Consider the following 27,625-nt stretch of genomic DNA (forward strand, 5'->3'; position numbering starts at 1 on the left):
GCCTAATGTTCTTCATAGGAAGAAAGCAGCTGGATTTCTTGCCTATTGCTCAAGGCCTCCAGCCCCAAGAGGAGCTCCCCACTTGTCCCTTCCATTCACACCTGGTGAGGAAAGTCCTAGGATGTTTGGGGTTCCAGGAAGGCCAAGGCACGCCCTGTCCACTGGCTCTGGGGAAGAACCTGCCTGCCTGTTCCTGCTGGACAAGCAGCGTGGCTGTTGCAGGGTTTCTTCCACCCTGTTGGCTTGCACTGCCTCTACAGAAAGATCTGTTTCAAACCACCAGGCTGCTGCTGGACAGGGGGCTCTCTAGCCACAGAGGATGCAGTTCCCAGCTGTAAATGGCTCCAGTTTCTGGAAAAGTAGCCACAGACAGTGCTCAGCAAAAAACAGATCACTCCCCACTGAGCCTGTGGTACACAGGGCAAAGAGCCAGCCTCCCAAGGTGGCCTAGGCTGGCAGCAGACCTGGGCTGTGGTGGGAGGTGCTCAGGACTCCAGCCTGTACTTATGGACAGGATTGATTTTTTTTCTCTTATCCACATGCTAGGGTTATCTGGCTTTATCCCTCTGCTCTTCCCCCAGAGCTGGTGCTGGTTTCTATTGCAGCAGTATAATCCACTTCCCCAGAAAGGCATGGGGAGTCTCTGACCAATCAGTCAGGAGCTTCTTGTTTTCTGTCCTCAGCCACGCTACCCTGTTATGCCCCTCGGGGAATGGGCCTGCTGCAGTCCCAGCCCCTACCGGGTGGGGTCTGGACAGGGTCTCTTCATTACAGCAGGAGCTGTGAGGAACAAGGCACACCGAAGAAAGAGAGGACAAGTATAAACAGATTTCATAGATTCTGACATGACAGAGAAACTTCTTTGGGGTCTCACACCATGCTCCAATGTGAACAGAAGATTCCAACAAGCAACTAGCCTTGTGGGTGTCTAGCCTTGTAGGAGACATCCAAATGTGAGGGAATTTCAGCAAGTTCATGGGAAAAGGAATTCAATGATCAAGTTTATTTGGGTGCAAAAGCTTTGAAGCCAATGCATAGTGGGTTTTGTTTGTTTGTTTGTTTGCTTTTTAAGAACTTTATGAACATCCCTCATTGGCACGGAATTCAATTTTTGTTGGACCCAAATGTGCACATCTTTAATGTGAGCATACCCAAACTTGCTGAGGTGCCATCATAGAACAATCAACCTTCATTCCCAAAAGACCTAACTACTGGGTGAGAGAGCTGATGTGAGCCTAACATGCTCGAGACTACCATGACGTAAATGTGACATTTCTGCTGGAAGTGGAAAAATATGGTGGTGGTGCTGACTTTGTCATTCAGGGTTGGGAGAGCCTGGGCTGTGATCAACCTCCCTATGCCTCAGTTTCCTATCTATAAAACAAAGATAATATGGCATGCCCTGCCTACCTGACACAGCCACTGAGTGTCTCAAAGGAGACGCTGTGGGTGAGAACACAGTGTGGATTCTAGAACTTGACAGGAAGGTTGGAACAACAGACAACCAAGGCCTTACACTGGTCCCGGGGCCACTCAGAGAGTGTCAGAGGGAGAACCAGAGCCCAGACACACCCTAGAGGTCAGGCTTGAGGCCAGGTTGGGTAGGAAGAACAGATTTAGAAAGAACAAGAGTAAGGATGAAAGTAAAGGTGCCAGGCCAGGCAGGACATAAAGCGCCCCTCCCCAGAAAAATGCAGGAAATACTTAGACTGTTTGTGGGAAAAATACATTCTCTTGTTTGTTTCTTTGCTTGTTCTCATCCCCATTGCCCCCACCCTTGCCCTGGCAGGTGACTGCTTCCTTCTGCCTTAATCAGGCTCCCAATGTACTTCTCTTCCTGTCGCTACACTTTCAGCAACCGTGCAGGTCTTGGTTAGATGTCATCCCTTCCACCCAGCTCTTCCTGACTCCCAAGGGTGAGTGCTCCCAGACTCCTTGTGTGTTTATAAATGTTTTCACTGTGACTTTAAAGTCTCTCTCTCACACACACACACACCCCAAATAGAAATGGAAACAACTTTTTAAGAAAGAACATTTTGCCTTATTATAAACGGAATGCATTTTAAGGTATTTCCAATCTGTTCCACTTAATGTTTGTAAATGCTGGTCGTGACCCACTAAGTTAATTTCATGACCCACTAATGGGCTGGAAACCTGCTGTCTGACACAATGCTGCCTTCTGCTCACCCCAGCCGTTGCACTCCTTGCACTGGAGCCCCAGGCGTGTGTCTGTCTGTGCCCCAGGTCAGAAAAGCCCCCAGGAACTCTGCCCCAGATCTAACCTCCAGCATCATGCCTGGTGGGCCAGACGTATTTGGGCAATGGTGAACACAGTAATTGCTGGATGGCAGGAGCTTAGAGTGAGACAACACGCTGGTGCAGGTGAATTTAAAGCAAACATGTGAGGGTCGGGGGCAGCAACCAGGCAGCAGTGGAGGAAAGCCAGGCACTGGACATTGGCTGCAGGAGCCACACAGGACAGTTTTTCTTGGCAGCTATTTGAAGGCAACAGTGGCAAGACCTTGGGGCAGAGGGCTCTGATGCACAGAGAACAAGCAGCAAAAAGGAACCCAGGTTGCTGGCCTGGAGACAGAATGGTTCGTTGACTGCCTGTGTCTACCCAATCATTACAGTTTGGTAAAGACCTATAGTTCCAACTGCTGTCAGACACAATGCTGGATGCTGCCTATGCCCATTGTCCACAGCCACAGGCATGGTTCACAGCCAGTGAATGGCCCAGGCAGGACTCACTCACACGAGATGGACCCCAGTCCCCAGTCTCCTGTACTGCTGTGCCTGCCCCTTTGTTTTCAGGATCACCTTGCATGTATCCACTTGTCTGGATAATGTGGATGGTAGCCCGATCTCCTTGGGACTCAAAACTGCATCAAATCAGGAGGGGATCAGACAAGCACATGGAGGAGGTGTGAGGAGGGATGATCTGTGCTGATCTCCTGCACTGCGGGAACAGCCAAGCATTGAGGAGCAGGGTGCTCATTTATTCATTCAACACACGTTTGCTTAGTTTGTGCTCAGTGCAGGGCACTGGCCAAGGTGCTAAAGGCACCATCAAGAATCAACACCAAAGCTCCCTGCCTTGCATAGTCACAACCCAGAGAGAGAAGGGAGACAGCCAACAACCATCCAGGTGCAGGACATCAGTGCTGAGTGGAAAAACAAGGCAAGGTGACAGCAACACAGTTCTAGAGGCCAAGGAGAGCTTGTGAGGAGGTGACCAGGGACACCGTCAAGGAAAAGCCAAGGTCAGGGCTTACAACAATAAGAAGCAATGGTAGCACACAGTGCTAGGAGGGGCGGAGTCCCTCCAGGAAGCCAGCAGGGCATCTGGTAAGGAGAGGCCTGTTAGGGCCAGAGAACAGCAGGAAAGTAGGAGGCAGACACTGGGTAGCCAGGGCTCACCAGCATCTAGGCCTGGGCCAGTAGAATCCTCCAGGATTGTAGGCAAAGCACTATGACAACCTCAGGACTTAAGCAGAGAGAGAGAGAGAGAGAGCGAGAGAGCTGCTCTTGGCCAGACTCAGGAAATGCCATTGGCAGTTTACTGTGTGTCCTGGAGGCTTTGCTTTCCAAAAGGTCCTCACCTACCCTGCCCTGGAAGCTTCTCTCACAAAGGAGCAGCCTTCCTCAGCCCACTGGGTGGGGAAGAAGAGGAGGAGTCCTGTGGCTGCCACAGGGGCACTTGGGCTAGGGCAGCCCTGATAGCACTTTGTCTTGCCCCAGCTCTGATCCAAGCTTGCAGCTATGGCCTCACAACAAATGTTTGGGGCTTGGCTGCCAGGTCCCTGTCTTCCCTCATCCCTCCCAACCAAGGCAGCCACAAAAGTGAGCAACATTGGTCTTGGCTCTTCCTATTCACATGACCAGGACAAAGGGGTAGCAGGGGAGATGCTGATGGCTGGCCAGAAATATTTCTCAGGTCACTAAACATGAGAGAGCCCAGGATATTGCATGTTTATCTCCTGCTCTGGACACCGGTCCAGTGCCTCCCCAGGAAGAGGGAGTGTTTACTGGGGGCATATCCAGTTCCCTTCCCACAACTCTTTCACTTGTACAAGACCCTCACCCCAAGATGTTTCTCAATCCAATGCACCAATATTCACAAGATTTGATCTAAGTCTATTCTGGGCATGATTCTAAATACTGTCTTTGAACAGTCTCATAACTGGATGAGGTGCCATCATCCTTTCTGTACAGATGAGGAAACAGAGATTGAACATTGACTCAACATTGCCAAGTTGGTGTGGCTACATATTGGGTTTCTCCCATCTGACCTCCAGTTGAGGACTTGTATCACTATAACCACTATATTCTCCAGGGAGGTGCAGGGTTGCCATGCAGTCAGAGCTGCCCACCCACTACTGTCCATCAGTAAGTCTGAAAAAGAGTCAATGGTTGAAAACTAGTAGGAAGAGAATTACTGGTCTGTAGGCATCCCCCTGCACCCCAGGGTTCTGCACCTTATTCAATCAACCACGACTGATCAAGAATATCAGGAACAAAAATACTGCATCTCTGCTGAACATGTAGACTTTTGTCTCACCATTTATTCCCTAACATGCAGGATAAAAGCTGCTTACAGTGGCAAACACATTGTAGTGTGTGATAGAAGTGATTTAGAGATGATACAATATATCTGGGAGAATGGGTTATATGCCAATACTACACCACTCAACCTAAGAGACTTGAGTAGCTGCAACTTTGGTGTCTCAAGGAGGTCTGGAACCCATCCCTCCCAGATTTGGAGGACGTTGGCTACTTGTGCACAGTGAATGGACTCTCACAGTTCAGGCCAAGAACCAAGCATGAGAGGCAGCCTTAAGGAAGCCTCCTGGAGAGTTTGACGTGGGTTCCCTGCATCTGAGAGGCTGATGCTGGCTTGAATAACCTAACAGGGAGGTGACAGGCTCACAGGTAGGTGGCATGACAGGCTTCTCAGGGAACTTAAGTTTTTCCAGGCAAAGATCTGTTTCCTGTGAAATCCCTAGTTGGATTACGCAGGGCAGCCAGCATAGAGGACAGTCTGCAGAAGCAAGCGGAGTCTGCTGCACACTGAGGTCTGAGAAGGGAGGGGAGCACCCACTCCGGCAGAGGGCGGCAGGCATCCAGGGCGCTGCAGCAGGAGGAGCCTCTGAGGAACTGCGGGTAAAGGGACAAGAGAGTCAGCTCAGCCCCTCTGCCTGGTCCAGGGAACTCAGCTGCAGCAGCAGGTGCCAAGACACTGACAACTTCCATACCTCACTCTCCTTGTCTCCTCTTACCACTGCTGAGAGCCCAGGAGAGGAGGAGGGTCTTGGAGAGGGTGTCCTGCTGGGTCCCTCCAGCCCTGAGCCCTCTTGGGAGGCTGACCTGTGTTGCTGGCCTTGAAGACAAACTTCCTGCCCTCCAATAGAAGACCCTGTGGTTGGCAAACCTTGGAGGAAGCACTTCCTCTGTCCCTCCAGGAGGGTGGTGGTAGGGACTGTGACCCTCTCCTGAGGATGATAGCTCCTCTTGGAGGGAGGCCCAGCACTGTCTCCCTCCTCTTGGCTCTGGTCATTTCTCCTTGCTCTCACACCTGCAGGCCTTGGCATCCTTTCTGCTCCCAAACTGTGCTTGCACCTGTGTGAACTGCCACTCACTGCCCAGGTTTTGTGGGTCATTTGCTTCTTGTGGAGACCTTGATTGACAGAGAAGCGGAAAAGGAGAGGAATCAATTGTGCTCATGGCCCCCATCCCCACCATCTGCATCAGCAGAGCTGGGGGAACAGGGACGTCTTGCCCCACAGTAGAGTTTAAAGTTGTGATTCTTGACCCAGACTAAAGAACTACAACTGTTTGTGTTAGCTAACGGTGACCTGACAAGTCACGGGACTTTGACTGATTTTATCCAGGGCAACTGAAATGGCTCCCCCAAAGAAATTCCTGAGGTCAGCGAGAGAAGCAAGTGAAGCTGCTGGTACCGCACTGCAGTGCCTGGGGTAAAGACAACACTGCAGGCACTGGCATCCCATATGAGCACTGGTTCAAGTTCCTGCTGCTCCATTGCTGATCCAGCTCCCTGCTGATGGCCTGGGAAAGCAGCAGAGGATGAACCAAGTCCTTAGGACCCTGCATCCACATGGGAGACCTGAAGCAAGCCCCTGGCTCCTGACTTTCGCCTGGTCCAGTCCCAGCGATTGCGGCCATCTGGGAATGAAGCAGCAAATGGAAGATTCTCTCTGTGTGTTAGTCTCTCTGTAACTCTCACAGAGGGAACCAGGGAGATCTCAGACTCCGTTCCAGTAGGCGTCGTTCAGAATCCCATCTTTGTCCTCTAGATTTCTTTTCTTTTCTTTTTTTAATATTTATTTATTTTTATTACAAAGTCAGATATACAGAGAGGAGGAGAGACAGAAATATCTTCCATCCGATGATTTACTCCCCAAGTGAGCACAATGGCCGGTACTGTGCCGATCCAGAGCCAGGAGCCAGGAACCTCCTCCAGGTCTCCCACATGGGTGCAGGGTCCCAAAGCATTAGGCTGTCCTTGATTGCTTTCCAAGGCCACAAGCAGGGAGCTGGATGGGAAGTGGGGCTGCCGGGATTAGAACCGGTGCCCATATGGGATCCCGGCGCATTCAAGGCAAGGACTTTGGCCGCTAGGCCACGCCGCCGGGCCCTGTCCTCTAGATTTCTAACCTAACTCCTACCCCCCCCCCCTCCAACCTCCCCAACCAGGACAGTTTCTTGGGTTTCCCTAGGACAGGAACTGGTCCATGTCCTTTGAGTCAAAGCCCTTGGGCAGAGGGTAGCTTGTGACACAAGCCTCCGCAATCCTGGTTTGCACTCGCAGCTTTGCCAGTGCCTCCAGCTCAGACAGTGCTGGCTGCTGGGTTTTGGCAAAGATTTTCGCGAGGGATCAGAACACAAGCCTCCTGTCCTTGTCACAACTCCAGGCCTTTCTCGGTGCATCCTCTTCCTGTCACCTTCAACTCTGTACTGTTTTGAACTCCGATGATTTTCTTTCAAGTTATACCCTAAATACCTCCTTCTCCAGGAAGTTTCTGGGGGCAGCTGCTACCCTCATCGGTGTCTCTGCTGCTCTTGGCCACATTCGGGTTACTGCTGTCACACTGCATGGTAACTGGCCTGTTTACACACATGTCACTCTCACCAGGCAGGGAGCAGCTCAGCATACAGCTCAACCCACACGTAACGGCTTTTGTACTTTCAACATCTGTCTGGCCCATGGCCTGACACTTGATGTGTCAACAGTCATTGACTACTGGAACAGGGTCGTTCAGCTTTTGAATCCCCAGGACTGAAGGGCCAACATTTAGTACACAGCCTGCATCCTGCTCATGGCCAGCACAGTACTAGGTACTGAGAGTGTCACCAAAGCAGAAGGGCACCATGTCTGCCCTGGAAAAACCCGAGATCTGGCTGGCAGACAAAGGGGACACACAAGCAGTGGTGGTGGTGGCCTGAGGGGACTCCAGCTTACTCTGGCAGAAATACTGTTGGAAACGCAGGTGTGGTTTTGGTTTTCTCACAACAAGCATTTTTCGTGAACTTGTTGCAGACACTCTCATCAAGGCACCTTGTAACCACCCCATAATCACCCTGTGAGGAACATGCTGTCACTCTCTCTGACTTAAAGCTGAGCAAAATGAAGCCTCCAGCTACCTAGTTAACAAGGGGCACAGAGGATCCCAAACCAGTGCAGGAAAGCAGGTAGGACACAGACTGCGAGCGGTGGGATGCCGGAGGGCAGAGCAGCCAGGGGCACACTGGAGCGGAAGGCTGGGCCCTTCTCCTCCCTGATGCCCTGGGGAGCCCACCTGCCAAGGGTGCCTGCGTCATCTGCTCTCCTGCTGGGCACCCCCCCACTTCCGGAGCCAGAGGGGGCAGGAGCTCACAGCAGCCGCTGATTAATTTCCACTGACAAGAGGTTGCGTCTTCAGCAAGCACGGTATTAAATAGCTCCTTTTGATCATAATTAAGTTTCTCTCAGGCTGATGCTAAAAATAGCTATGCCCTATTGATTGGAGGGTCTGGGCTGTGAGCTCAGCACCCTCCGGGAGCCTTTCCAGGCTTGGCCAGGGCTCTCAAGGCCCACTTTTCTCTTCCCAAGACGCCATGTTCCCAGATCTCAAGGTCAGGTGAAAAAAAAAAAAAAAGGGTCAGGTGCAGTCCAATACCAGGCAGGCTGGGGTTCAGCTCCTTTCCCTAACCCTCTATTACCCCTGCAAGTCACTCCAGAGCTGGCTCTAGGAACACCAGGCACTTGCCTACTCCTTTTGAGCCAACTCACTCAGGACCTGAACTTTCTTCCCTCTTTTGCCAATGGGGACAAAATCTCTATTCTGCCAACTGTGCCTGTACAGCTCCCTCTTAGTCCAGTAGATCAAAGAGAAGTCCAGACAAATGAAGCTCCTGTTCAGAATCCTGGGGAAGAAGCCAGCCCATCATTAGGGTGTCCCTCCCTCTTTCTCATCCTTAACAGAAGCATAACCATCTTGCTTGGCTGGCCTTAATGCCATGCCCAAGAGAGGATGATGGCAGGGGCCTGGAGCCTACAGGGTCCAGGGGCACGATGGGAAGGGTCAATTCCAAGAAAACAACAGGGGCCATCCTCCAGAACACCCCATCCCAAACACACACTGGTTCCCTAGAGCTCCCTAACACTACTCAACACACCTAAGCTGGTATGGCTTTGCCCATCCTGTGATATCTTGGTGATAGGTTCTATATTGTTCTGTCCACTCCAGGGACAAAAAGGGCTGGGCACAAGGCAGAGTGGGAGACAGGACAGGTCTGCCCTGAAGTGTCCAGGCTTGGTATGATCCCACCTCTGCCGCTAACTAACTTGCAATGAAGTCCTGAGCCAATAGCTTCATTCCTTGAGGCCTCAATTCTCTTCCTCCATCCTATGAGTGCAGTGAAAGTATCATTAGTGTTCTTTTCACTGTTCTACAGTGGTATGATTTCAAATTTTAAAAAATGTGCACATACACACATATCTACGGCCGTCCTCAGTTTTCCTTTGAAAACAAGATGTGGCTTGGGGCCCTAGGGTCAGGGGAGGGTAGGGCCTGGAGTCAGGCTTTGACCTTAAGATCCTTGGGCCAGCTCTGCACCCACCTCCTGCTTTTGCAAACCAAATTGGAATACTCCTATGCTCATTCTGCGTCCCATGGCTAATGTTGCTTTTGTGCCACCATAACAGCAGAGTTGTGTAGCTGCAACAGAAAATCTATGACCTCTCAAACCCAAACCATTTACTCTCTTATCCTTGACCAAGTAAGGTTGAAAACACCCAGGGGGCTACATGTGTGGGATGGGAGGAGGGGGGAGGACATTTCCAGCTGAGGTCCAACAAGGGGTGGGGCAGATCCTGCACAGGGCAGATTGCCTACATAAAGGCATCACAGCGGCATTTGTCTCCCGGAGGCATGGATAAGAAGAACCCCCAGGGCTGCTGGGGATCAAGTTTGGTGACAGCTCCAGCCAGCAGCCCCTCTGCTTTCTCAGCCTGCATTCTCAATCCACTTGAGACAGATACGAGCAGGCACACCCATAGCTGGGGTGAAGCAGAGAGGTGTTTCCCTCCTAAGTGTAAGAGAAGCAAGAGATTTCCTATAAAGAGTACCTGACCTGAGCAGCCTGAACTAACTCCCACAGGACCCACGTTTCATCTGCAGACAACCACCTCAGACCCGGACAGCTTGTGGCGGCTGGAGCTGAAGTGGAGAGGAGAGCCTCAGGCCTCTGCGACAGCATGAGAGAAGTGGGTCCCTGACAAACAGCAGAGTGGAGGCCCTGTGAGCTTCATGGCTCTTCGTGAACCTGAATCAAGCAGAAAAGCTGCCGGGTGCAGGGAGCAGGGGACTGGGAGGGGGCAGCAGCGAGCCATAGGAGGGAGACAACAGACACTAAGCAGGAACTGAGTTGATGAAAACACATCGCAATGGCCTCTGCTCCTCATTGTTCTCCAGGCGGCTCCGTGGTTTCCCAGCTCTTCCTCCCTCTGCAGTTGCCAGGTCCCCTGTGTCCAGCATCTCTCCTGGCAGAGAGCACAGCATGAAAGCCCCTAGTTCTGCACCTGGCAGATATGGGTAAGGGGAAAGGGAAGGAGTTATCTTTTCTTCCCCTACAGGAAGTCCGAGCTGGTTTGCAGGGCATTTGACACAGGATGGGGTGGGGTGGGGGTAGGAATCAAAACTCCCGATTAGTTCTCACACCGAGGCTGCCGGAGGCCATATGCCATGTTCTCCAGCTCTGCCACTATGCATCTTGCCGGTAATTGCTTTAGAATGACACTCATCATGTTCTATTTTATCACCCAGTGACAGATCCATACAAGACACTCCTAGAGCAAGCCAGGCTGCACAACGGCCAGCCGCAGACTTGTGAGATTCCACGAGCTGCACTCTGGCCACGTGCTCAGACTGTGCTTCGTGTTCACTGATACTGCCACAGAGTGCTGCAGGGACACAGCGAGGGTTGGGGCGGTGGGGGGGGGGGGGGCATATCCAGAAGACCTTCCCATTCTTTCCTGTTTCCTCTAGACTCCAAAAAAATCCCTCAGCTGTCTTTGCTGTAATTACTGAAGGACCACGATTTCTTTCCAGAACAAAAGTCAGCTGTAAACATCAGAATGGGCATCAGTTACTCCCAAGGGTGTAAGCACTCTGTCTAGAGCCCCCTGCTCCCAGGGCACATGTCTCTCCCCCTTTCCCAGCACCCTAGCTTCCTGCTATTCCTCTCTGGACTCCAGAGAGCTCACCCTCCCAGCACTTCACACTCCACTCGCCCCTCCCACATGCACACACAGAGGGGTGCCTTGCATGCTTGAAGGCCACAGGGGCTGGAAGCATCCAGGGACATCTGTGAAATAAGCTGCAGACACTTCAGCTTGGCTCAGTGATTCCGGTGTCCTGGGGCCAGCAGAGCCTACACAATCTACATCTTCACCCTAGCAGTCAGCCCAAGAGGCAGTGGGTATGGTCAGCAAAGAGTAGTGTTGTCTGGAACAGCACCGTGCTCTGGGTGTGGTGATGCACAGCGGGTACACAGGGGGACACCTGTGGACAGCCCTGTCCTCAGAGACCCATGGTGCAGAACCTTGGGGCAGGAAGGGGAGGCCAGGCAACCAGCCTCTCAGCTCTAGCAGACTCCCACTTTCCCATCTTGGCCCAAAGCTCTCCCTGGCCCACTGTTGGGATCTTCTTCCACTACTCCAGCCGGCTTCTCTGCAGACCTTCAAACAAGTCCTTCAGGCCCTATCAACTATTCAGGGCTTGACATCTGAGCCCCAAAGACATATCTCCAAACCAAAGATCCTTTCTTATTAAGAATGCTGATCCTCCAAGTGCCTGGCAACCTTAATAACTTAGCCACCTTGAAGACTTCTCACAGCTCTCAGTCTCCCTCTAAATCTGAAAACAGGGTGCCACAGGAGTACAAGTCCAAAGATCTGCCAGGACTGGGGGCTCTCCATCCTCCTCTCTCCTCCTCCCTCCCACCCCACAATGGGGACCATATCCAGGAGACCCCCAAGCTTGCAGCCTCTGTAGCTTCTACCACAAACCCAGCAAGTGGCTAGGTGTAAAATGGGGATGCAGGAGAACCTTGGAAAGCTCAGGACAGAGGTGGGGTATGGGGCAGACTTCATGTGGACCACCCAGACTAGAACACAGAGAGGCTGCTGGATGGAGGTGCCACTGCCTCACTTTGATGGAGCCACCCTTGCTCAAGCCAGTTCTCCTATTGAGAGGAATGCACTTCAGTCCCCTGGGATGGAGGAGAGGTAAGAACAGGCTATTTCCCTAGTTTGATTCTTTCATAAAGAGCCTGAGGGCAACCAGGAGTGGGGGCTGTGGTGGGGGTACGTTCAACTCCATCTGAACACTGCTTTCTCTTTCTGGTGGTCTTGCCCTCTTGCCTCCCTGCTAGAGTAGCGGGGAGGGGCCTCCCATCCAGGGGGAGGGAGGCACCATTCAGGAGTGATGTTCTCTCTGTGTGGACACAGCCCTGCCTGCTTTGCTCCTGCCTGGCTCAGCAGCCAGGATTCCAGCTGAACACAGAGGGCCCTGCGCACCTGCACTCCTCACTTACATGATGGATGTCCTCAGCCGTCCCTTAGAAAGCAAACACCAGCACCAGCAAGGCCATTGTGCTCCTGAAGCCTCCTCACCCCCATCAGTCCTGCCTGCCCATGGTGCTGACTGGTCTTTGTTCAATGTGTCCAATCCCCTGACCGACTCGTCTCTGATATCCAATTGTCTCCTTGTGCATTCCAGGCAGCTCCAGGCGAAGCGGGATGCAGCCAGTGTGATGGGGACTGCCCTTCCTTTCATTTCCTTAGGTTCTGAAAGCCAAGGTTGACTTATGCTTAATATAGGGATCAGAGACTGCTTGGTAAAGGTCCCCTTCCTCTCCTGGGCAGCTTTCAAAAGTTACCAAGCCCCCACCCCAACACACACACCCCATACTTCTCTACCTCCATCCTCACCTACAGGAGGAATACTGTGTCCTTTCTGGCATGCAAAAGGTGTGCATCATGAAACAGGAGGTAAAATGGGTGCTGGATGGGGACCCAGCAGGATGCTGACCTGGGGTATTCGGTATTCTACTGGGGCCAGAGTGAGGCATCTAGAGATTTGCTTGTATGAATAGAACTGCACCCACCAGGAAGCCAGGCGATGGGGGTTCCAGGCTGCCAGCTACTGCTGCCCAGCTGATACTGGGGCTGTCATCTCAGCTTTCCCATGTGGAAGACAAGGGTCCCCACTAGATCTCCACATGCCTGACTGAGTGATGCCCACAGAGCCCAGCCCTCAGGCGGCTCCAGTCCCACTTCTGTTCCCCATGAAGCTTCTGCCCCCTATTTCCCTGGCCCGAGTCGCTGGCACACCATCTGGTAAGCCTCGGTGAGCCAAGAGTTATTTACCAGGGACGGCTCTGTCATCTGGCCCTCGCCGCCCACACACAAGGGCAGCAGAGCTCAGCCAAGGCCTGGGGATGGCTAATACTGGGCACTCACACATGCCAAGCCCTGGTCTAGGCACTTGATAACATTATGATCTTGCATGCTCACTGCCAAAAGGAGAAATGGAGGTGCCCAGAGGGATTTCCGTGTGGTCACACAGCAGAAAAGCAGCAAACAGAACACAGATGTGGATCTGTATGTGCTGGGCCCTGACTCACCTATGCTCTCCACTGAGGGTTCCCTGTAAGAGGACAGGCCTGGGGTGCTGCACAGGCTGTGACAGCAGTCTCAGTTGTGAACAAGCCTGGAGCTTCATCCCCTTTGTCCTGGGATGCGCTGCCTCCAGATAGAAGGTAGTTTGCATATTTGAGAAGAAAATCCATTCTCTGCCCATTCACTGCATTCCTCCACCCTGACTCCAACAAGTACTTCACGCTGCATTCCATCCCACACATAGGACCTTAGTGGGAATCGCTTGGACCTCAAGCCAATCTGAGATCTGTGTGCACCCCCAACCTGTCCACACACACCCTTCACTACTTCCCACCATGAAATTCCATCCACATGGTTATAGGGAAGAGCCTGTGGGAGGCTTCACAATCCACCTGCGGCTCTCCTCATGACTGTATTCTCACACAATGGCACAACAATGGCTCCTTCTATGCAAAGCTGGAATCTACTCATCTACCTTCTGCATCTCAGGTTGGTCATGTGATTCCTTCAGGGATCAGGACATCAGCAAATGCAATACAAGCAGAGGCATGAAAAGCCTTTCCTTGCACATTAGGGTCTGCCCAAGTTTCCTCGGGAGCCTTGTGCCTGTCACAGCTTATAGGATCTGGACTGGCCTGCTGGATGATGAGGGATGACAGCCACATCATCCACCTGGACTTCCCTGGGGCCATCTCAAGCCACTACAGTGGTGTGAGAGTGAGACCACCCCATACAAGTCGCATTGGAGAACCCACCCCAGCCAGCCCTGACAGTGCAGGTCATGCAAGCCAGTAGAACCATGAGAAATAAATGCTTACACTTTATGTCTTGGGCTTTTGGAGTCCTTTGTTATACAGTAAAGGGTAACTGGAGTCAGGGCCTCATAGAGGGAACCAAAGAAGGTGCCAGAAAACAAGTCCTAAAAAAAAGAATGGTGAACACAGAAGTGTCCACCCAGTGCCGTGGTTTAGCGGTTTTGGGGCTAGCATGCTGATGTCACCTAGCAGTGTCACCTCAATAGACATTAGTCTGTTCATCTGAGAAGTGGGAGAATAATCCCACACGAAGGGGCTGCTGGGAAATTGAGTTAGTGCACATGGAGCACTGAGAGGACCAGTGTCAGAGTTCTCCTGTGGAGAAGGCACATTTCCTGTTGCACTAACAGCTGACCCTGGAGGTGGGCAAGGAGTGGAGCCCACCCCCAGGGCCAGGGGGTCAGACCTCAACAGGAACTTCCTGCCACCATACACTGCTGGAGGCCAAGGAGACTTTGGAGCACCCTCTGGCCAGATGATCTCTCCTGTTGTCGCGCCCACACACAGAGGAACTTCCCTTTTTCTGAGTTTTCCTGCATAAGCAAAGCCTCAGCTTCTCTCAGACACATCTCACTCTCTTCTTTCCTTGAGGTTCAGACACAAGAAGGGAGAGGAGAATAATCCCTTAGCCCACTCCTCTATCCCACCCACTAGCCAGGGTCTCCAAATCTCCTCCCAGTTATACCTCTACGGCAATTCAGCACAGGGAGGGGCAACAGCCATGGTTAGGCAGGAAGGCGAGAAGGGCCAAACCTCTCCCTGAGGTCCAATACCAGGCTCTGGAGCTGACTGTCTCCTCTGACTTGGCAGGTAGTGCTGGCCAAAGCAGATTTCACTGAGGAAGGCCCAGCCTGGGGTTCTGGGAGCAAAGGGTTGAGTAGGGATGGCTTCTGGGTAGCCCCAAACCATGATGCTAAAGGAGAGTTCCCCCAGCCTTGGCCAGGACACAGATGCACTACAATGGAGTACAGGCAGGCAAGGCAGAGGAGATGCAGAACTCCACAGTTCCCTAGGTAGCCTGGTGGGCTAGAGAGTACCAGAGTCCCTGGGCAGTGACCACCTGCCCTAAGCAGCCTGGCCACAAAACAAGGACAAAAGCACAACCAGGAGACCACACTGGGAAGCACAGCTTGAATGGGAAACACAATCCAATCTGAAGCAGAGAGGGTGGCCCGATGTAGAGGGCCTCCTCTGTGCAGCCCAAAGTGTGTACTTCAAAAATTATGTTGCATGAAGAAAAATACAATAACAGCACGGACAGCAGAACATGATCTCACTCTTCCACAGGTGGAAGAAAGGAATATAATTCACATGATGAGGTGGGCCAAGCTACGGTGGACAACGGGTCCTGAACGCTGGGCCACTAGGAGAACTACCTCCTTCAGCCTTCTCCCGCCCCCAGCTTCCCAGAGCCTTTAAAACTTCAGGGAGCCCCATCAGAGACGGCATGCCTCCAAACCACACATGGGGAGCTGCCCCTGACGTTAGAGGATGGACACACAGGTCAGCACACCAGGAATGTTTGCTGAGGGAGTTTAGGGAATGGACAACATCCCATTCAAGTCAACACTTGCAGCTGGGCACTCTGCTACTCCCTCTGCCCAACAGTACACATGAGTGTGTGTATGTACATGTGCATATGTGTGTGTGCAGATGTGTATATGTTTGCTTGTGTATGTGTCTCTGTGTGTGTAAATAGGGTGGACCAAAGAACTGCTGAATCTCTGGTTCAGGAAAGACCCCCTCAGTGATTCTGTCTGGATTCTCCAGGCACGTGGATCACTTTCTGGAAAAAACGAGTAGATGGATGAGGGTCTCATCTGATGTGCAGAAGACCCAGCCCTAGGTCAGGACTGTGCTGCTGGGATGTGAAGGTCCCTTCTCAGCAGGCTAGTCTCCCAAGACCAAAGGGACTAGGCGTAGCAAAAGGAGAAACAGTATCTACAAGTTCTTCTACACCAACAATGGCCCAGGTGACATGAGGATGTTCCCCTCCCAAGACCCGTCTCTGTCAACAGGCGTTTCCTCTCTCTCTCTCTCTCTCTCTCTCTCTCTCTCTCTCTCTCTCTCTCTCACACACACACACACAGTGAGTATGTGCCTGTTCTGTCTTTCCACTTGATGCCTATGGCACCTTCCCTGTCCAATCCAATCTCTTCCTGTGATTCACACACACAAGTCCTGTATCTTCTTTAACTTGAGCTGCGAAAGATTTGATGATCCCCTTCATCCCACCCTGGCTGGGCATGTTACCATCCCAAATTCAGGCACATCCCTGCCTGTCTCCATGCCATGTAATGCACACAGCTGATTCACTGTCCAATTCTGTCCTGTGTGAAGTTTTGTCCTTGGGTGTGATCGACCTAAACACTCACAGGTGTTTCTCACTCTGTCCAGAGTGAACTGCCAGGACATAAGGAGGCAGTGATGGGTCAGTCAATGCCCCTTGAACCATGGCTGTGTGCCAGGCATTCTGCTAGGAGTTGGAGCATGGACCAGAGTCCCTGACTGTGGGGCAGGGCTGCCCGTGACCTTGTAAGCAGGAGCTGTTTATTCCCCAGGAGGAGATGCTCATGTGTATCTTTTGCAGGCACCACCTTGTGGCCTCATTCTTTGGTCCTCTGGCTGGTGAGACACTCCGAGCTGGAAAGAGCCCACATGCCCCGCCCTATCCCCAGTCCTCTGTGATCATTTCATGGTTGGTTTCATTCACATAACTCAAGGTAATGTAAGCTAGGCTGCCCATGTGGATGTTAATAGCAATCTACAGATTCTCCTGCATTCCTGTGGGGAGCACAGGTAATAAAAATAATGGGCCTGGTGAAAGGAAGGGCCATTTACACACCAACAGGATAACAGGGGAGAGAAATAAATGGGTGATGAGGTGGAGCAAGAAGGAAGTTTGCTCCCAGTGGCATCTTCAGGAAGGGTGGGAATCCACTCACCGGCAGAACCCACATCCCAGGATGGCACAGGTTCTTGACTGTTCTGGGTCGGTGGAGGGCTCTCGGGGGTGATTCCACCCCTGGCAGGTGTCCATCTGCCAAGGCTGTGCCTGGGTCACCTCAAGTCAGAGTTGGAACAGGTACCTCAGAGTCTTCCTGACCCTGAGGCCACTGGCATTTCATCCCCGCCTTGCAGAGCCACTTCTTAGCAAAGGCTGCTGGGCTCTCAAAGCCCTAGTCCTTATGGAAGGAGAAGTGGGTGCAATTCAAAGAGGAGGTTTGTGATCACTGAGCCTTGTCAGCAGCGGGGTAGACTATATCAGTATGGGGACAGGCACTTTCCTGGGATGTGCTCAGGCCGGCCTACAGCCACCTGCTGGGAGGCTGCCAAAGAAGTCAGCCTAACGGGAGATAGCAAACCAGACTAAACCCAGAAGTCACAGGGCTAAACTGTCCAAATGATCAGCAGGAACTTGGAACTCAAACCCGGTCTCTCTTGTGGATGCAGGTGCACAAACACTTGCACTATCTCCCGCTGCTTTCTTAGGTACATTAGTAGGGAGCTAGATCAGAAATGAAGCAGCTAGAATTTGAATTTTATGGGATGCTGGTCTAGCAGGTGATGGCATAATGCACTGTACCAACAACACAACCCAAGACTAAAATCTTATGCCTACCCTTCACCAGGGTGAGCCAGGAGTGACCAGTAAGCTGAAGTCACAGTGCCCTGAGGTCTATCATTATGGCACCTCAGCCCTGCATGCTTGGGGGCTGCTGACCCTTCCCTGGCTCCCTATCTAGTACCCTGGAGATCTCTGGAGGCACCCGAAGCGCGACCTCCAAGGACTCTCTGCAGACTTGAATTTCTGACAGCCACTTTGACCAAGGACTCTTTTTCACTCCTGCCTTTTGGGAGAACAAGAAATGGGAAAGGGATGGTCCCCAGTGCCCTACCATCCAGGGGCTGGTTCTCAAGGCTGAGGAGTATCCAGGCTACTGGGCTAATGACCTCCTTTCCTTGGAAGAGTGAGAGACGCAAGGCTTGTGCTGCTAAGAAACAGGAGCTTATCAAACCCAAATCCTCATCATTCAGCTAAGGATACCAAGGACCAGGGAGAGGAAATGACCTGGCCAAAGTCATACAGCCTACTAAAGCAGCTGCTACACCCACCTTCTCTGATCCCCAAGCCAGTAGTCCTCCCTGGCCCTGCCAAGCCCCAGTGTAGCAAAGAATTCACCCAACCCCATAAGCCAGCCCAGGCATAAGGTAGCCAGCTCGGAACAGGGAGTGGGTAGCTCGTGTGCCTTCGAGGAAAAGCTGACCTTACATGGAAATATTCAGAAAGTTGAGCATGGCGTGTGGGGGTGGGGGCAGGGGCAGAGAAGTGGGCATGATGCTCGCTTCATAATCTCCCTTTAAGCCTGCCCAGCCCCTAAGTGTCCCAGTTGCGCGGCAGGAAAATGTTTTATTAATCAACACAATGCCCTTTGCAGGCCCGAGACAGGCTTTTGTTGACCTGGGGAGAGGGGAGGTGGGGGGCTCTGGCTCAGCAGTTCCTGGAGATAGAAAAGAGCACATCTGGGGCCGAAAGTGGGTGCTCTGGTCCCCTTCACCTCTTGGCATACAATGAGTTCAATGGCTACAACACAGAGGGTCCAGGAGAGAGGCAAGAGGAGAGCACAAAGGCCTGCACCTTCACTCCTTCAGGAGGAAGCCAGGCAGGCCCTGCCACACCTGGAGTTCATGTTCCCCAGGAGGCTGCCTCTTCGGCCTCCCACTTCTGCCATCTCCTGGCATGGTCCCCCATCACTTTGGGGCCTACAAAAAACACCACTCTGGCCTGGGAAACAGAGCACAGGATCCTCCACTGGGGACCAGCCCTAAAACTCCATGATGGCTGTGGGCTTGGGCAGGTGCCATTTTCCTCCGGACTAGGACACTAGTCCCAGGGACACCTGGGATGGCAATCTCTCCAGCAATGAAGAGGGCTTGAGATTTCCAAAAGTACTTATGGCAGTGATCAATGTAAGATATTCACGGAGTATACAGATTCACCATTTCCTCTCTCTTTCCCATTTGGGTGTGGTGGGTACAGAGGAGACCACAAATTACACTTACGTCTTTTGAATAAGACATTTATTTGTTTTAAGAGACAGAGGGAGGAAGGGAGACAGAGAGAGACAGAGCAACATATAACTTCTATCTACTGGTCCAGTTCCCAGATGGTTTCAATAGCCAGGACTGGGCCAGATCAAAGCCTGAAACTTCACCTGGGTCTCTCATGGGGGTAGCAGGGTCCCAAGCATTGAGGACATCTTCTGATGCTTTTCCCATACTATGAGCAGGGAGCTATACTGGGAGTAGAGAAGTTGGAATACTCACTAGCTCCCCTATGGGATGCTGGCATTGCAGATGGCAGCTTTCTGTGCTGTACCACAATGCTGGCCACTCCAGCATGAAGAAGAGCCCATCTTCTTGGTTTCTTGTCTCCCATCTTTGACATTGCATGTTAGCAGAGTGGGGCACATGGTCTTCTCTCCTCTCTCCGAGGCAGAGGCTGTGGAAGGAGCTTCCTCCAACTTCCAATGAGCACAACTCAGGCTTCCAGATGCCTCTCCCAGGAAATCTGGCTGTGTAGCATGGGAAAGAACAGGCACTGGCCGGAACAGTGCTCCGTGAGTCCCAGCACCTCCAGGCACCAGCAGTGGCTCTAAGCAGGCCTCAGTTTCCTCAGCTATGAACATCATCAATACCTCTTTTGTACAGCAAGCATGAGGATCATGTGTGTATCAACAATTTATATTGAAGGGGCCAGCATGATGGCACAGTGACTTAAGTTGATGTCTGCAGTGACGGCATCCTCTTCTGCCCTCTGACCCAACTCCTTGCTAATGTTCTTGGGAACGCAGCAAAAGATGGCCCAAGTCCCTGGGCTCCTACCACTCACACTGAAGATCCAGATGGAGTTCCAGGCTCCTGGCTTCAGCCAGGCCCAGGCCCAACTGTCAGGGCCAATTGGAGAGTGAACCAATGAATAAAACATTCTCTCTCTCTCTTTTACCACTCTGGTTTTTAAACAAATCTTTAAAACAATTGAAATTTAACAAAGTACCTGGCTTGACAGTACTAGCTATTATTACTAGCAGTAATATTTTCCATGGCTGTTGTTAAAGACCGTGGTAAGAATCTCTCAAGTGAACCCACTTCTGCTCATTCCATCCTTAGTAGAGAGGGCAAACAGCTGCTTCTCCACTCTCCCGGAGAGCCACCCTGAAAACATTCACTTCTGGCTTGGAGACAGCCTCCTGGTATGCTAACCAACTGCATATACCTGGCTCTGGCTCAGGATGAGCAGGAGGGACTGGCTTTTGGTGTTCTCGGGCTATGGCCCTTGGATCTACATGTGTGTCAGACTAACAGCCTTTGTCCCCCTCTGCCTGCCAGCTTCCCCTCTCTTTTCACAGCTTATGCCAGCCACTCACTTGCTTTGTGTGTACTCACTTGTTCATTGTCTGAGACTCCCACTACAATGTCACCTCAGAGCATCTGTCTGTTCAGCTAACAGACATACCCTAGGCCTCCAGTGGAACAAGTTGCTGAGTAAGTAATCAAATGAGTGGATGCATTTCATTTTTCCACCATGATCTTTTCAGGGCCAGTGAAAATGCCACTTGTTCTAGGAAGCCTTCTCTGACCTCTGCCACTGCCACTCCCTTCTCACACTTTGGTATACCTTATTTACATCTCTTACTCCCCTGAGGACACAGAAACATAGCTCTCTTACTCCCCTGAGGACACAGACACATAGCTCTGTGAGTGTAAGTAAGTCTTTTTTTTTTTTTTTAAGATTTTATTATTATTGGAAAGCCGGATATACAGAGAGGAGGAGAGACAGAGAGGAAGATCTTCCATCTGATGTTTCACTCCTCAAGTGAGCCGCAACGGGCCGGTACGTGCCAATCCAATGCCGGGACCAGGAACCTCTTCCAGGTCTCCCAAGCGGGTGCAGGATCCCAAAGCTTTGGGCCGTCCTCTCCTGCTTTCCCAGGCCACAGGCAGGGAGCTGGATGGGAAGTGGAGCTGCCGGGATTAGAACCGGTGCCCATATGGGATCCCGGTGCGTTCAAGGCAAGGATTTTAGCCGCTAGGCCATGCCGCCGGGCCCGAGCGTAAGTAAGTCTTATACTGGACTCCTTCTAAAGCCAGCAGACTCCAGTGTAGCCAGAGGACCTCAGCATGAATCTAGCAATTGCTACTACAATGTGGGAGCTTGAGCATACTGTCTGTCTTGTCATATGCAAAATGGGAACCCAACACCTGCCTCCAAGCATTCGCTCCCCATCTGCTTTCTCTCTTGGAGCCCCTCACAGCCAACTAGGTCTGTGTCTTGTTTGCAGTGCCAACTTTAGCTCCATGCCCATTCACTGAATTGTTGAACCATCACCCTCCCCAATTGCTCACCAAGGGCCCAGGCATCTCCTAGGGGTGGCAGATCCAAGCATACTCCCAGGGATGCCAAGGTTCACTCTTTGCTCCAAGGAGAAAATGCAAGTTAGAGGAACAACATTTTAAGTCTCTGGATGCCTGTATTCCTAGGGAATTGGCCCTGGAGGACCATGGAGGTTACACCACACTGAATCAGCACCACTCTCAGCCAAGTGGACAAGGTCATTGATCTGCTATCATTCAGACCCCATCTTCCCCCTCTCACCAGCTAATGCTCTACTTACATTTAGCCAAACCAAGGAATTTCTGCTTTTTTGAGCAGGGGCTGTTGCATTATCATTGTAGGGTATGATTAAAAAAAGAAAAAACACTGTCTCACTTTGTTTGGAAAACCAATTTTCCCTTTTAGCTCTAACAGAAGCACCATACAAAAGGGAACTCACATAGGTCTTGGATGGAAGCTTCAGTATGGATGTGTGCAGGTGGCACAAAGCTTCTCAGCGGAGCCATCTTGCCACCTGGCTTCTGGCCACCCCCAGGCCACCCAGGGTTAACAATAAACACAACAGGTTCAAAGCCAAGTGCATCATCTGTCCTCCTGCCCACCTGTTCTTCCTCTGGGGTTTGCCAACTCCACGCCTCCAATTGTCCTGGTAGCTGATCATTCCAGTGTGCTTCAGGCTCCCTCTTGCTTCTCTTTCCAACTCAGCCTTTGCTCTCCTTTTCCACCATAGATATCCTAGGTCAGACCTACTTTACCTTCTACCTAGATCCATTTTCTGGTCCTGTCATCTTGTGTTTACAAGCAGCCTCTTCTGACACTCACTCAGAAGAAAGATGTCAAAATGAATCTTCTTGATCAAGGAATCACTGTGATGCCATTAGGCCCCCTAATGCCTACCAAACAAATTCTTTAGCCGAACACATGAGGCCCTCCACATCAGCAGCAATTTTTAAAGTTTTATTCCTGCTTATCTTGGTTTATTTTTGTCCTTAGAAGCACTAAACACTAACAATACAGCATATTAGTTAATCTCCCTCAACACCACAGCCTTTGCCATTTACTTGGGCTCCTCATTTCCACATATAAAAATCCAACTTGCCGTTGTTGGCCTAGTCGAAATGTCACCTTGTCATTCATTCATCTACAAATATTTACTCAGCATCCAGTCTGCACCAGACCCTCCTGACTATTTCAGTGCATGCTTCATTCTCTCTCACACTCTCGTGAACATGCCCAGCTCATTCACAGCACTGTAAACTTCTTAGGGACCAGGCTAATAACTTCACTATTTCTATAGTTCCAACACTGCCTGGTAACATGCCTTGCACACGCTGTGGGTATTTCATGTTTGTTGAACTGAATCAAGATGCATACTATATAGGGTTTGGGCAGTGTTCAGTTTAATTCTCCTTTTTTTTTTCTGTCTAAGTATGCGTGTCCAAAAAGAAGTAAAAATCAGCCAATGATACTTCTCAGCAGTTATAAGCCTGTAATTATTGTTAACTCTCAGCTATCTACATTGCTGGAAAAACAGCACAGGAAACAATCCCACACCAGGAGCAGTAAAACATTATTTCCACAGGGCTTTGATGCATATTGTGTCATTTTTAAGCAGCTGATTTGCCTTTTTAATTGTCTGGCTGATCATCTGGTATCTGGGTTTATCGTCTCTTCAAGGGCAGGCTGAGTACTGGGATAGAAGGGGAGATGTGCAACTTTGCTTGTCGGAGGAAACCAAGTTTTGACTGAATCATTTGGTCCCCACACCTCAGGGACAAGGTTATGGAACCAACATAACAACTTCTCAGGCATGGTGGCATGGTGGCATGGTGGCATGGCAGCCTGGTCCTAGGGAATGATCTTTTCACCTCCACTGACCGTCCATGGTAGAGACTCCCTGGTTCCCTAGGTGACTCCGTCAGGTGGCCAGACCCTATTTTGTTGAAAGAAGATGACAAAGTGTGGCTGAGACTGATGAGGGTCTTGAAACAGAGGTGAGGGTGGGCTGAGCTTTCCTATTCCTGGCCCTCGAGATTGCCTGGCTGTGTCACTGGGAGGCACTGGATGCAAATCGAAGGAAATGAGACTTTGCAATTTTGCATTGATAGCCAGATAATGGAGGAGAGGGGAAAGTTCCCCCTTTCCACTCCTGCAGCAAACAAACCTCACATGTGGTGATTCGGCAGCTGCATTAATGGGGGGAAATTGATGCACATTTCATATGTCAGGGAGCCGAATCCCAGAGAATGGAGCCAGCCTCCCAGGAAATGATTTCTTTATATAGTTCTATCCATTTATTGTTTGATTGGACTTTCTGTATATTAAATTCAAGCTGTTCTGCTACTCATGGGTATTATGATGCACTGGCTCGGTGGGAAATAATGAAGGTGATAGGGTTTTACAGCATCGCATTACAAAGAAAGAGGACCCAGCCTCATCCATCTCTCCATCAACCAGCCCGTGTGTGAGGTGGCACTTATATTAAAACGATTTTTTCTGATTCCGTTTAATGACACTTGTTCAAGTCCTGACACCCAGAATATGATTACAGGAGCTAAATGCAATCGTCTTCCATCAAGTCACAGTCAGAAAAGCCTGGGCCATCTTCTCTCCCCTAGTCCTCCACCTTGCCAACCCCCCATCATTCCCGTCAAGCCAGGCAGAGGCAGGGTGGAGCTGGGGGGACAAACCCTTTGCCCTTTGCCAGGACAGAGGCAGGTGGCTGAACTCAACCTGGAGTCCATGACACTGAGCCTTTGGGCAGAGCCCTCTACATTCCTACACACACTGAGGGAGCTCCCTGGAAGAAGTTGGGTGGAGGTCAACCTTGTATACTGCTTCCCAGTGCAATTGGTGGGGATCTGGCCCTTACTTTTCAGGAGAACAAAAGTGCCTTGGATGTCACCAGTGAGAGCAAGAACACTTGCACAGGAGTGTCAGGTAGGACATCAGCTTCCAGGAGCAGGTCAGCTGTGCACGGGTCTACCTACCCCAGGATGGGGATAGGTGGAGAGAGCAACTGGCTCTGCTGCTCTCCCTGGCCAGATGGAGTATGGAGCAGAGCTCTGTGGCAGGTGAGACTGAAGGCCTGGTTCCTCCTCTCCCTGGGGAGGGGAGGGCCAAACTGTCTTCTGTTTACACCCTTGTGAGGCAGAATACTTGCTGCTCCTGAGACAGAATTATGCTAGTGTTTCCTGGTGTGTTAAAAGAGGAAAACCCAAACAAAACCAGAGAGAGAGAAAGGGAGATAGTTGGGAGTAGGGGTGGGGAGGACTGAGATCCACTTTGAGAGATTCCAGAAGAAATCTGTGAAATAGAGTACCATTTTGAACCTCTCCTTGGAAAAGTTGTAGCCATTTGAACTGCTGGATGGGAAGACGAACTCAGTGTGGGGGTCCTAATAGGGAGCACCCACAAGGCTCAAATTCCACCAGCTGTGAGTTTATTTTCCCTTCCCCACAGCCCAGAAGCCCCTGCCCAGCCCTGTGTCACAGGGTTGGAGTAGTGTCTCTATTCCTGTTATGACAATGGGTTCAAGGTTCCATGCCTTGTCCGACGCTCAGTGCAAGTACCAGGTTGAAAGGCCAATGGTGCAGGTGTAGACTTTACATGGACCACTCGCTCCATTCCCTCCCTGACCTCCCAGTTCTCCTCCACCTCTGCTCCTGGGGTTCAATCACCAGGACTATCGCTCTTCCCAGAACAGCAGCCTTTGCATTACCTGTTCCCTCTGGCCAGAATGCTATTCCTCCAAGCTGTTTACTTTCTTTCTGGACTCTGCCCTAATTCTGCATTATCCAAGAGGCCCTCCCTGACTTCTTCCTGTAAAAGAGCAACTGTCCCTTGCTCCATTCCTCACTGATCACTCTCTACCTGTTACATCTTGTTTTGTCTTTCCGCAGTCTGATATGATGTACCTGCTTGCTGATCTGCTTATTGTCTGGTCCTGGCCCTGTACTTGGTAGCAAGCTAGTGAATGAAGCGGAAGGTTGTGGGGAAGTGTGGCCAAGTAACCGAAAGGCAAGTTAACAGCAAACACCCCTTGCAAGAAATCCTATGTGCCCAAACCTGCTAAAGCTGAAGACAGAATGGTAGCCCATTCTGCTAGGGTTCCTCACCGTGGCCTGGCCCATAGGTCTGCTATTTGTTGTGACTTTTGGCTGTCACCAAAAGTGGGTAAGCCAGAGTGCCAGCCATGCTGTGCAACTGGCCATTGTCTACCAGTCTTAGGTAAGGCATGAGTCAGAACTCACATGCTGATCTCAGGAACAGAGACCTACCTTCAGGGAGCTCCAGTACACAGCTGAAGTTAAGGAACTATGGCAGTGGCTACAAGAAAAGGTGAGGGTGAGTGAAGGGCACAGAGTAGGCATTCAGTAAATGCTGAATTAATAAAGGCATATGAGTCTGCACCCTCTTGCAGGAATGAACTGTCAGCTAAGAAATACCAACAAAGGCAAGGCTCTGAAGTCAATTGCTTCCCATTAAGTACCCTACGACCAGCCATCAGCATTCCCTGTGCAGGAGCCCCCACCACGCAGTGTCTGCCATGGTGTGTCTGAGATGAAGATATCTGGGAGTAGCAGAGGAGGACTGAAATGCTCTGGAGGCAGCGGATCAAGGCATAAGCAGACTTTAGGAATGGAAGAGTTAACAACAACCAGGTTGGGGACTGGTTCCACCACTGGCCTTCTGGCTGTGTGTGGGGAGCCCATTCTGTGGCAAGTCTAAAACCTTAGCCCAGCCCTTCCAGGATTATGTTTTAAAAGGAAATGTAAATTACCTGGAGGCTGCTTCTTTACACTTTGCAAGAAGTAAAAATTGATTCTGCTTTTGTTAAATGTTGGGACTCAGTCACACTCTCAGCGCACGAGGTGACAGATAGGCTGCTGCTCACAATCTTGTGCCCAACAGGGCAGTGGCCAGCTCTCTCAGCAGAAACGGCCACTGCTACTCTGCCTTTCCCATGCCCAGTTTTCTCTCTCTCTGAGCCATTAAGGGATATCTACTTTGCAGCCAGGCCTGGGGTCCTATTCGCCCGAGTTGGGTACCCCCATCTGGGCAAAGCCAAGCAAAATCACATGGGAATATCTGCTCTGAGAAACTGGCATCATAGAGTACATTTCCCAAACTAGTTCTGGTAGTGTTATTTAATATTGGAAATTCTGATATCCCTTCCCTTTGTTAACTGAGATAATTGAGGATTTATTTTATTTATAGCACCAATTATGAGCACACAAATTAATCCTGAATGGTGCATTTGGGAACACAATTGTCAATGGAGCACCTGGGGAACCTGGGCAGCTAGCACGGGGTCCAACCAGCATAGGAGAATGTTCGGCAAAACCATCCTCCAGCAGCCCTTCCGGCGGTTGGGCTGTTCGCATTTTTTCATGCTTAAGGTATTTTGAGATATTAAATAAACGGTAATAATTGGCTCTGGGAGATCCCTCGCTGGAGGGGACACCTGAGTAACTCATCGACAAGGTGCTGGGAAAGCAGAGACAGCAGCCAGAGCCAGGAAAAGGGCGCATGGGCTGTTGGCATGCCAGCCAGTGTTGCTGTGCCAAGGAGTGGAGGGCAACCTCTCCCGTGAACTGGAAATGGAAATTCAGGGAAGGAGCAGGGCAGGGAAGGTCTGCAGAGAGAAAGGGGTGGGAGTCCATAGTGAGCTGATGGAGGCCATTGGATGGCGTCTCAAATGCCAGCGTGCAGTAGGAGAAAACATGGGGCTGCCTGAAATACATAAACAAGTCTCCGATGAGCCCCAGGGGTGTGGTCAGAACAGGACCCAGCCAGGGCAGAGGGAGAGTTTTCCAGGGTCAGGCCACCGAGACCTGCAGCATAGGAGGTTCGCACAGTGCTGCAGGGTATGACTGCAACAGATCAGGCACCAAATCAAAGCCACTCACTTCTCTCCTCAGAGAAGCAAGAGCTAGGGCAGAACACAAGGGTCAGGAAGGGCAGAGTGGGGAGAGCAGTATTGCAGGCTCAAACCCTGGATCCAACCCCAAGAGAGGGCATATCTAGCAGAAAGCAAGAGCAGCAGCAGGCCAAGCAAATGGAGAAGGCTCCCCATTTAAGCTGACCCATCCATTAAACAGCATTTTCCAAGCACCTGCACCAGAGAGCCAAGCAGCAAGCCTGTTAATGGTGCCAACTGCCAGCTCAGGACAAAGTCAGAGTAGTCTGATCCGACATTGAGCCACCTCAGCCAGGCTGGGAGGG

General features: G+C 51.2%; 1 protein-coding gene across 4 annotated transcripts in view; it reads right to left on the bottom strand.

Moving 5' to 3' along the window:
• Nucleotides 1-27,625, bottom strand: part of KCND3 (potassium voltage-gated channel subfamily D member 3) — a 216,030-nt gene that overhangs the window by 177,598 nt on the left and 10,807 nt on the right. The window lies entirely within an intron of this gene.

This window comes from Ochotona princeps, chromosome 2 (assembly GCF_030435755.1).
Source record: "Ochotona princeps isolate mOchPri1 chromosome 2, mOchPri1.hap1, whole genome shotgun sequence".
NCBI lineage: Eukaryota > Metazoa > Chordata > Mammalia > Lagomorpha > Ochotonidae > Ochotona > Ochotona princeps.